General features: G+C 28.5%; 1 pseudogene; it reads right to left on the bottom strand.

Annotated features, from left to right (window-relative positions):
• Positions 1-1,693: 1,693 nt before the first annotated feature.
• On the bottom strand, positions 1,694-8,355 carry LOC107872950 (annotated as a pseudogene).
• Positions 8,356-12,500: the final 4,145 nt, after the last annotated feature.

Here is a 12,500-nt window from a genome sequence, read left to right as displayed (position 1 = left end):
TCAACACATGGCAGCACCTGATTTGTGCGTATGTTCACTCTCTTTGTTGTGACTGAGATTCAGCGAAAAATGATGTATTTGAAACGAATTAAGTAAGAATTATGGGATAATAGGTCGAATTCAAAGTTTAGGTGTCTTTTTGAAAATCTCAGTCAACATCAGGGGGTAATTATGTATTTACTCAAAAAAAAACGCGCTTTTTTTTTTCTTTTTTTTTAAAAAAAATTTCACGTCAGCTTGAGGAGTGAAAATAATACGCTTTAAAGATGTTAACGGGGTAAATAAATAAAAGTTTAGTTTAAGTGCTAAAGTAAGTTGAGCGGACAAGTTCGGAAGGAAAATGATGTCTTTTCTCTACTTAAGGGGTCGTTTGATAGAGTGTATAAGAATAATACAAAATATGGTGTATTAGTAATGTTTGTATTAATAATGTTTGTATTAGTTATGCTTGCATTAATTATGTTTGTATTTTTGTTATGCATTGTTTGATTCAATGTATTAAAAATATCATGAATTACATAATTTCTAAAAGAATTTTTTTTTTACATAATACCCTCAATATATATGCTGAAAAGAATGCAGAAACTTTTTTAAGGCATAATAATATCTTTAAGGGATCATTTGGTAGAGTGTATTGAAAAATATAATGCATGCATTAGTTAATGTGTATTACTAATACTTTGTTTGGTACGTCTTTTTGCCTATATATAACTAATGCAAACTTTAGTTATACACTCTATTGTGTATTGAAGTGTGTATTAGTAATACACTCCATTTCCTATGTATTACTAGTACAAAAATTTTAAACACATGCATTAACTTATTAAATGACTTTAATACCCCTCAATTTCCCTCTCAAAATACTTCACCATTCCTTTTCCCGTCATTTTAATTTATAATAGTGAATTTTTTTCAAAATACTTCACAATTTCTTTTCTCACCATTTTAAGTTACAACAATGAATAATTGATTTAAATAACTGTAACATATTTTTACTTTACTTCGAGGGTCTTTAAAAAATTTTTAAAAAATTGAGACTTTCTTAATTTTACGTCTTATATTTTATTTTTGTTTCGACTAATAACATTTCATGCACAAAGACGAAGGTCTTGCAATTAATCCTAAACTTCTATATAGTGGTTCAACAATACTAATTATGTTTGAGATGGCAAAAGAACTTTGTTGCAAAAAAGTATACAAAATTAAAAAAGGGTATTTTTGTAAACAAACATTTCTTTTATAGAAATTATATAAGATGTATAAGGTTCTTATACATCAAACCAAACATTGTATAAGAAATAATACATGCATAACTAATATAAGTATAACTAGTTCAAGCATTACTAATACATTATATTCTGCATTATTCTTATACACTCTACCAAACAACCCCTAAGCATGTTAATGCTTCCATTAGATCCATTGTATTACTAATGTCATGAATTTTGAGGTATTAGTAATACACACCTCAATACACAATAGAGTGTATAACTAATGCAAGTATTAGTCATACATAGAGTAAAAAGATATATCAAATAAAGTACTAGTAATACACACATTAAACTAATGCATGCATTAACTTTCTAATACACTCTACCGAACGACCCTTAAATGTTTGAAAAGGAAACTTACAAGGACAGTAATTTGTTTGGAACATGTTCATCTTGACCAGTTCTCAAGCTAAATCCAAGTATAAGATTAATTCAAACAACAATGATATAAATAATTATTACACTGTTAGCGTACATTACTTAAATCCATGAATAAATTCTAAAAAACCTATTCAACATACATTTTAGCAAAAGAAATAATCAAGTGGGGAAGTCTTTTCCGTGGATTAACATTCAAGAGATGAATAGACCTGAGATGGTCCACGTACAAAACAAAAAAACACCATCCCAATTCTAAATTGTGTAATTTTCATCAGTACACACCCTTTCTAATTAAGACCACAGACTGAAGCAGCTACCTAGGATAGCACAAGCAGACTCCAAGTCTCCTAAGAGTTTGGAGATGTTCCTGAAGTATTAGTTCTCCTGTTGATTCTTTCAACTTTTCGAATTTCAATACAATTTGTTAGTAACCAATAGGTGCTGCAGATTCACTTAAACTTGGGTAAGAATGCTTCCTTCTCAAGTGAAACATGAAGAGAACACTTGATTTTAACCAATGCCATCCATAATACTGGGGAAGCACAGAAGGCATATGTAAATACAGACATTGCTCTTATAACACCGTCGTTGTACCAAGGGTACGCCATCACCAAAAGGGTCCCAAGGATTAGAAACCATGGTACTAACACAGGTAGCATTGGCAAAATAAATGCATTTACTGTTATATAGGATAGTGAAAATGTGCCGAGTAAGTAGAGACTCCAGCCAACAAGTGGATGAACTGTACAAGGAATTATGAAGATAGGAACTGTGTAGGCAGCAAGAATGGACCATATAGCAATCAATTTAAGGCCAGTTTGTAGTAAGAAGATACTCTTGCTATCATCAAGGCGATAGCATAACTTAGATAAATTTGGGCGTGCTAGACGTGTCACTGCAATTATTCCTAGGTAAAATATAGCTTGGATCAGCACTGCTATCATCTCAGCACCATACCTGCCAAATACCAAACAGATAAATTGCTATTGTCAGCATAAAATATCCAGATCATTTTATAAAGTACAAGACGGGAATGTTCAGCAAGGCGAAAATAAGGAACAAGAGTTAATTCTTTCAGATCATTTTGTAAACTGATTGAAAACAACAATGATCAATCCAGGAAAACTTTTCAGGTACGTGTCACACAAAGACTGAGTATTACACAAAGCAAAAAAGGCTCTAATCTTACCCAATAGTTAGAAGTCGCTGTTCATGCCACTGGATGCCCAAAGGTAAGACAGGCCACGACCACCAATACCATGGTTTTAACCATGGAGCACCGGGGAATGTAATGACACTATTAGGTCCACAAGGCACCGACCAATGGAGTCTCAGATCTAAACAATTAAGAGAAGACAATCATTATAACTTGTCATGAAATATGACAAACTTTGTTCAGTTAACACACTCAAAGTCTCAAACTTACAGTAATAAGAAGCGTCCATTTGGTAACCTAAGGGAAGCCTGTAAGTTCCCTGGAGCTTGGTACCATTAAGAGGATGGAACATTGGTTGGTCAAGTAAATCAGGGAAATGGCCTCCAATAAAACCTTGGTCTGCACCATCTTGGTTTTCCCTCCCAATCTCTATCTCATGAATCATGTCATTGAACACCTTTTTTGATGGCTGCAATTTAGCTTTTGTAAGTAAAATGTACATTTAGACTTACTAGCCAATTCGGTACTGACAACAAAATCTAAGCACATTTCTCTAGTTAGACAAGATGAGTTACTACGTTATCAAATTAATCAACCAAGGATACTATTGAAAATTCAATTCTGTTACCTGCAAGACAAATAGACCAGTGTGGAAGATGCAAGGATTAATGAAGACAGCACAAAACTGGCCACATTGGAACAGTTCATCAGTTTTCTGGAGGAAAAGGTTGTCAGCATCAAGCATGACAACCCTGTCATAATCTACGAGGCTCCACGCATAAAGTTTGTTCAGTGTCAGCTTGAATCTCCAATTAGGGTTGATACAGTATGGATTGTTCAGATTTTTAACTCTCACCACCTTTGCACCATCTTCCTGTTCTCTGCATACAAAGAGTATAAAGGATTACTTCATTTTCAAGGTTCGCTAAATTTTTACATGAAACGGGTATCTTTGTCATGTATTTTCCCTTCAAGTAGTATGAGATTCTAAAGCAAAATTTTTGTATATCATCTAGCAACAACTGCTATTGCGCCTCAATTTCAAGTAAGTTTAAGTCAATTATATGAAACCTCCAATTCAAGTAAGTTTAAGTCTGAATCCTCATTGTCCTTATCGCGCATTTAAATCCGTCTTAATTCAATAATAACTTCGGTAAACCATCTTAGCTAAAATGAAACATAACAAATGAATTTATCTAAGTTGCAGAGTAAAAGGACTGCTAGGCCTTACAAACGCATCAAATAAGTGATCATCTATCAGATGGAATTGTCCACTGGTTTAGGCTAATGGAATTAGACAGCTTTGGCTTAAGGTGAAAAACAAATTTAGCAAACAATCCTGTTCACAGTATATTATTTGTGAATCACAACAAAACTACAATTCAATTGCCAGATTTTTAAACGTAACCTGAGAAACTATTAAAGAATATTTTCATGAAGATTGGAGCACGCAAAGAAGGAAAAACGCAATTGAGAATACATCACTTTAGGTCTCCACTGATAGGGAACCTGAGTAAGCTTACTTAAAAAATTACAGAAAGGCAACATTGCATAAAACACAAAGTGCAAACAAATATTCTAATGAAATGGCACTTTTGATTACTGTTAAGTAACACGACCAGCCTACTCTGCTTTCTGTTAGTGTTACCTAAAAGAAGAATAAAGAAACTAATAATCCATCCATATCTGGAAGGGGATTTTTGGAGCAATGATAAAATTGTCTCCTGGATCTATAGGTCATGCGTTCGAGCAGTGAAATTAGCTATCGATATTTGCATCAGCCTAAGCCCCTTAAGGATGCGGCCTTTCCTCAAGCACTAAGTGAATACGTAGCCCCTTAAGGATGCGGCCTTTCCTCAAGCACTAAGGTGTCGTTTGGTAGAGTGTATAAGAATAATGCAAAATATGGTGTATTAATAATGCTTGTGTTAGTTATGCCTGCATTAGTTATGCTTGTATTTTTCTTATGCAGTGTTTGGTTCGATGTATTAAAAAAAACATGAATTACATAGTTTCTAAAAAAAAAAAAAATCTTTTACATAATACCCTCAATATATATGTTGGAAAGGATGCGAAAATTTTTTTGAGGGCTGATAGGGTCTTTAAGTATGTTAATGCATGCATTAGATTCATTGCATTACTAATGTCATGGATTTTGAGGTATTAGTAATACATACATCAATATACAGAGTGTATAACTAATGCTTGCATTAATTATACATAGGGTAAAAAGGTATACCAAACAAAGTACTACTAATATACATTAAACTAATGCATTAACATTTTAATACTCTCTACCAAACGATACGGAGTGATTAGTGCCGGATAACCCTTTTATTTTTAACTTCATCCTTATCCAACATGTACACTAACGTAATAAATAGAAGTAAATATTAAAATAGACCATTAGAACTTGTAGATTAGTTCATATTTAGGCAAATCTCATCATTTTACAAGAAATAAAACTTTTACCAGGAGCCTCAAATGTTCTTTTTTTCCTTTGAGGAATACCCAAGTCTAATAACCGAAGTCACATGGGTTCAGCAATGCCTAGAGTAACTTCACAAAAGCATTGAAAAAGTAGAATACTCTCTCCGTGTAAAATAGAATAACCTAGTTTAATTTAGTAGGAAATTTAAAAAAATAATAAAACTTTTGAATCTTGTGATCTTAAATTAAAGTTATATCAAATGTATTAAAATATTTTTTAATCTTGTAATTTTATGACATGTCATATGAATTAAAAAAAAATATTTTTTAATTTTATAATTTTAAACATATTACGTAAAAAATTAAATTAAAGTATAAAAAAAAATTAAAATAAACTAAAAGGAAAAGTAGATCAATTTTTTTTAAAAGGAGTATTATAGAACAAAGAGCAAGGTGCAGTTCCTAGAAGCAACCAAACCAACCAAAACTTTACTCTGTGCCAGAAAAGCTTATCTTTATTATGGATCATGTCAGATAGCACTACTATAATTTTTAACTAAACCAATTTTTTACTACAAATTTATCACTTTTTTTCCCCTTTACAAACAAGAGATATGTAAGAGTATCTATGTTCCTTTATTCTTCTCCTCTCAAATATTAAGTTCTTTGAATATTGTGATAAGTTATATGCATTTAATTCACACATCATGCACCACACTCTTATGAGTAAATCAAAGCCTTGGTCTACTGTTATCATATATTTTTGCTATTTTTAAATCATAAAAAAGGAATGATGATGTAATATTTTATAATTAATATCTAAATTTACACCAATTAATCAAATTTTTCAACAATCGTAAACTTTTGGAATTCTTTATAAAACAAATGGGAGTAATCACTATCACCAAAGCTCTTGCTGTGACAAATATTTTTGTTAATTAAAAGACGAGTTCCATGTGGCATATCCAGCCTAAGCCTCCACCATCTTCCAGAAAAAAACAAAAGGTTCGCAATTATTTTCTTAGTGTTATCTTGTATGCCAATTATGTGTTGCCTAAAAAGGATAAACAAATATCCTAATTATATCATGGCTGTCTTTGATTATTGTCATATACTCCCAGGATATTTATTGGTGTTTCAAAATAAGTGAATTATTAAATTTTTTTTCAAATTTATCCTTATGATTTGACAATCAATTAACTTTTGAAAAAATATAACATGATCAACTTTTTCTTTTTTTGAGGGTAAAAATAAAAAATTGTGTTAAATTTATATCTTCAATGCTTTTTAATTAATCTTTGCATCATTATTCAATAATTCATTCATTATAAAACGAAGGGAGTAGCATGAAACACATTAACAATAATAATAGTATATTATGGCAATTTCCCAAGTAGAGTATGAAAAAAATAAGTGCATGCGAATTTTATTCATGGCATGAAACACAAAGTACAATCATTTCTCCTTGATCATTAATGGAAAGTTTTATTCATAGCATGAAACACAAAATATAATCATTTCGCCTTCATCATTAATGGATTGGTATGAAAATGTTGGAAAATTTTGTAAGAGCATATAAATGAACTGCTAATTTTGCTTTTTGCTTTTTTGGTAGTTCCCAATAATATCTTGGCCGTGACAACGTATGTTTAAGCTGGCAAAATCAAGATTGACCAAATGGCCAAGTATTCGCAGTTCCCTAATTTTCCTCCTTTCACGGGTACTGAAAGCCGTTATGCAATTTTAATTAAATACTAGTAATATGGAAAAAGGAATAGTCCCATTTCAACTTAATCAAAGAATATCTAATTAATCTTATCAAATCTCTGGCTTTTTTGTCAGCTTAGTTGAGAGGATTCCTTTTGCATGGACCCCACAAACACGAGCTCAAAACCCCGAAAGGTAGAACAAAATGCTAAATTTATTTAATTTTAAACACAAATGCCAGAAAGAAAGAAAATATCACGATGACAAATTTAATCTCTAAAATAAAGATAAAATTTATTTATAATTTATTTTTAAAAAATTTTATTTTATAAGACTATATTAAATATGTAATTATAATGAATGTATAATATCCTATCTACGTATGTGACAGCCACTAACGCAATAGCATCAGTAAAAACAAAAATCTTTGATCAATTTTTTCATCAGATAAGAAACATTAAGCTAGCGGTTTACAATAAATTTTTATATATTTTTGATAAGTTATTTTTGGGTGACTTTTTACCAAGATTTTTTCCACAAGTTATGTGCATTTTTATGGAAAAGTGCAGGGCGGAGTTAGATCGAACTTTTTCGACGATAAATTATATTATTCATATATAATTAAAATTATTTTATATAAATATATATATATATATAATAGATATTGAATTACTTCCAGCTAGTTTATACATATATTTTTAAACTTTTAATGAAAATTCATGCTCAACCTCTGACCAAAAGGATCTTAAAACACGGCAACAGGGACAGCGCATTTCCTTTTAACAGAAAAATACCAAAAGCCGACAACAGTGGAGAAAAGGGGGAAAATGTAAACTTACAGAGTTCGAACCCAGTGAAGAGGGACATCAAGAGAAGCAATAACAACAAGATCAGCTTCAACTCCTAACCGGGAAAGTGATCGGAGCATAACCCGAGTCGCTACGTAGAACTCGTAGTCCCTCGGAGTTCCCATATACATCATCGTCGCATACGCATTTCTGTGTAACACTTTTAACGATGTCGTTTCAGCCCCAATACTACTCACCATTGCTATTATCAATACCAACAAAAAACTCACCCGCCCTATCACCATTTCTGTTTCCTCCAAATTAAATCTCTCTAAAAATCTCAACAAATTTATGAATACATTGTCGACTTCTATCCAGAATTGACAGTGTATGATATGCGTGAAATTTTACAAGTGGGGTCTGAAAAGAGTTGAGTATACACAGATCTTACTATTTATTACCTTGTAAAGATAGAGATACTATTTCTGATCCTCAGTATATGTTCAATTTTCTAAATGATCAATCTTCAGAGAATATTAACAACAAAAAGAGCGAGGTGTAGGAGCTGATGGGGGAGTATTGAATAAGGTTGAAGACTTGAAGATGTTTGGGGAAATGAACCGGCTTTTTATAGAATTTAAAAACTTCTACCACCAATTCAACGAGTAGTAATTACTCCCCTCTGTTTCAAAAAAAAAAAAAAAAATTATTTAACTTAACATAAAATTAAAAAAAATAAAGAAGATTTTGAAATTTTATGATCTTAAATTAAAATTATATTAAATATATGAAAATATTTTTTAATTTTGTGATTTTAAATATACTATATGTAAAATTAAAATTAAAATATTATTAAAAAAATATTATTTTTAAAATAAATTAAAAAAAATAGATCATTTTATTTGTCGCTTTCTTTTCCTTTCGCTCTTTTTTTTTTAAATATTTTGTGGGACTGCATCTGCATGTTGAAACTGATGAGAGTTGTGCTGGTTTCTCTGCGTTGACTACAGTTATGTCCTGGCTTGAATTTTTAATACTACGTGGCAAAGATATTGTTGTCGTAACGTTCCTGGTTCAGTGTTATTTGTCAAATTTTACTTATCTAGTTAAAAAAATAATGTACAATTTTATATTTATTCTAATTTTATTATTTATTTTTAATATTTCAATAATTTATAATAATTAAAAATAATATAATTAAAATTATTATTTTATTTATTATTTTTTAATACATATATTTAATTAATTATAGAGAAGTAAAATATGTCCTTCTTTCATAGTTAGTACTTATATAAAGAAATTAGTATACGCATTCGTGTGGTGTGCGGATAAAAATATTATTTTTAATTTTTTTGAATTGTGATGTTTGATCATATTGTTCCTTAATAAAATAAATAAATAAATAAAATTTAATTATCATGTTATTCTTCAATAAAATAATCTCTCCCCTAATCACCCTCTCCCCCCTCTCTTTCCCCGTAATTTAATAGCCAAAGTTATACACATATAGTGATAATAAATAATAAAATATTATAAACTTTTACATTTCAGATTTTATTTATCATGTTGTTCACTATTTAAATTTATTAACTTGTTAATATTAATTTTTAATAGCTTATCACTTGGTTTAATATAGTTATTTATTGAACTTTTGATTAGTATGAAATAGATATATTAATTTTATTTACATGTGTTTTTAGAAAAAAAAAATATTCTATTAGTCACTTATTTTTAATTTAAAATTTATAGATAGTAATATATATATTATTTAATTACTATGTTATATTCTCAAAATCAGTTCAAAATATTACCCCCAACTCTCCCATCTTGATATTTTTTCTACTGTATCTTATTGTTTTCTCTTATATTTTGACATTTATGTTCTTGCTTATTTCAAAACAAACAATGCTAATTTAAAATTTACTTTACTTAATTTTTTATATTTAAATATTCCTTTAATTCATTATTTATCAAAAGTTTAGTTACTATTTATCAAAATTTTAGTTACATCGTATGTATTATTTAAGATTCGACTTATTATATTTAAAAATACTTTTTTATATAAACATAAAGTCACATCCTTCAAACTTTTTACACTATAATTATAACTTATTTTCTACTTTTGTGCAGACTTATAATTATGTGTTATTTATACTTGTAAATAACTTATCAATTTGCTTAATATCTTTACTTATTCTTCGTTTTTAAGGTATAAATAAATATATATTTTTCTAATTCTTAAAATTTAATTTATTTCTTAACTTATATGGTTCACAATTTTTCACAGTTTAAATTTATCTATCATATTTTATTTTAAATTATAGCTTTATATTACTCCAAAATATAAATAGTGTTTGTGAATCACAGTTCGTATGGTTCACAATTTTTCAAAATTTACTACAAATATAATAAAAAATTACCATCAAATAAAATTCATTTCACTTTCGAAATTTAAAATGTACCTAACATGTACATGAGTATGTAACATTTTTTACTATATTGTCTTTATTTATGTTTTTTGGGTCCGACCATATTGTCAGCCATGCACTATTTATGCTTCTTGCGTTCTTTGTCAAAAAAAGAAAAAAAAAAACTTATGATCCATTTGAAATTTCTTTTCGAAGTATAGAGTCTGCAAAGAAAAGAAATTTTTAATAATTGTAAATACATTTAAATAATGACAAACTAGCTATTAGAAAAGTATCTTATTGTCATCTCTTCATTCTAAAAATATATCTCCGATATTTTTCTCCTCTCATTTTACTTGATCCTCTAATAAAAATAATTGTTTCTATTTACTTATCCAATTTATAACATTAAGAAAATTTAACTACATTTTTCGTTCAAATGATTAATAAAGAGTCGAATTTAGAGTCTCAAGGCATTATTAATAAGATTAGTTGAGTAAAATTTATATTTCATTAAAGTTTTTTTAAGATGTATGTCATGTTAACAAAAGTCAAAATAATATAAAATAGAGGAATTATTTACACACATGACACTTCGACGTCGGTTCTATACTTCTATTCAAATCTTGACCTCTATTTGAACCACATACGGCTTTTAATAGTTTGTTAAAATAGTATATGAAAGTAAAGAACATTTGTTATTACATAAATATAAATATTTATTTTAATGAAATAACAATATAAAAGTAGTAACAAAAAAAAAGGCAACTTGACTTCTCACCTAAAGGTGGTTTTATTTGTATATTTACGTAGTTGAATGTATTTATTGTTATCAAAAATTAAATCAACAAAATCATATTAAAAAGTATTACTTACTTGAATTCAGGCGCAAATATAATAGAAAAATAGATTAGCATGTATTTTCATCACCACTCATTTGCATATAAAATTAAAAATAACAAAACAAAAAAGTTTCTAAAAAAAAGTGAAGAACATAAAGAATGGATTAAATAAATTTACGAAGAAAGTTGATGATCAGCATAAAATAACTAAAAGAAAAAAGGAGAAAGCTTGGTATTATATATGATTATAGAAGTATATATAAGAGAAGTTAAGAAATTAGAAATTTATTTCAACGCAAATTCTATTTGAATTTGAATTCAAAAAACTAACTGATTATGATATTGATTTGAAAAAACATTAATTTTAAAATAAAGAAATAAAAACTCATAGTTGCTAATTAGAAGGAGTCTAGAGGATTATAATTTTTCAGCCACAAAAACATGCTATTAATTTTAAAAATAAAGAAGTAAGAACTCATATATGCTATTAAATAGGAGAAGTCTCAACCAATTGATTTTCAATTCATAGACTTTGTTTAAACTTAGTGACGTGTAGGTCACTTTTTAAATTATTATTATTCATTGTAATATATTGACTTTGTTTAAACTTTTGCCTATTTTGTTTCTTTTATTTCCTTTCTCTTTTATTTGTTTGTTAAAAATCATATTTCTTAAAAATAAAAGGTAACAATGATTTGAAAATATGAATTTGTTAACAAATTTAAAATAATAGGATGTAAGGGAGGTTTGGGTCCACTCTACAAATTAATATTTATTTAAATATATAAATATTTTTAATTGTAAATAGAGATTATTATTATTATTTATTTTAACTATTATAATTATTATTATTACTATTATTTTAGTGGAGTTCAATCTAGTGATAATCTTTTCTTAAAAAGCCTAGTATTTTCAAATTCAAATATCTCTATCTTTTAATTCAAAATTTTCAATACAATATTATTAATTTTATCCTAAATCTGTATACTTGGCAATACTTCATGTTATCGCTTGGTTAATTGTTGTGCTTCGTCTTCTATTTTATAATATATATAAATAACATACTTTATGATATGGCTTATTATCAAAAAAAATTTTCCTATCGTGCAATGGGAATGGACCAGCTAATTTTTTCCCGCGTTGCACTTGCACAGTCGTGTACGGAAGTAAACATTTTCACGATATATTTCAAAAAAAAAATTACTTTTGAAAGACAATAGTCTGTACTATTCATTTTATTTTTGAACCATTCCATTCATGATTGTTATGATTTTGTGTTGAATATTTTGATTCAGTCCTCTCCTACTATGACCATTTTAATAGTAAAGAGCCGATAATGAAAATTATTTGCTCTAAATAGGAATCCACCACCATGGCCAAGTGGCAATTCTTTAATAAGCAAGCACAAAATTAATAAATAAATTAATAAGGTCTTAAATGGACGGATTGAATTTGAGCGGATCAAAATGTGTTAAATCAATTTGGGCCAAAAAATGGTTCAAAATCCTACTCATCAT

This window comes from Capsicum annuum, chromosome 6 (assembly GCF_002878395.1).
Source record: "Capsicum annuum cultivar UCD-10X-F1 chromosome 6, UCD10Xv1.1, whole genome shotgun sequence".
Classification (NCBI taxonomy): Eukaryota; Viridiplantae; Streptophyta; class Magnoliopsida; order Solanales; family Solanaceae; genus Capsicum; species Capsicum annuum.
Note: the sequence above shows the minus strand (reverse complement) of the source record. Positions and strands in the feature narration are given on the sequence as shown.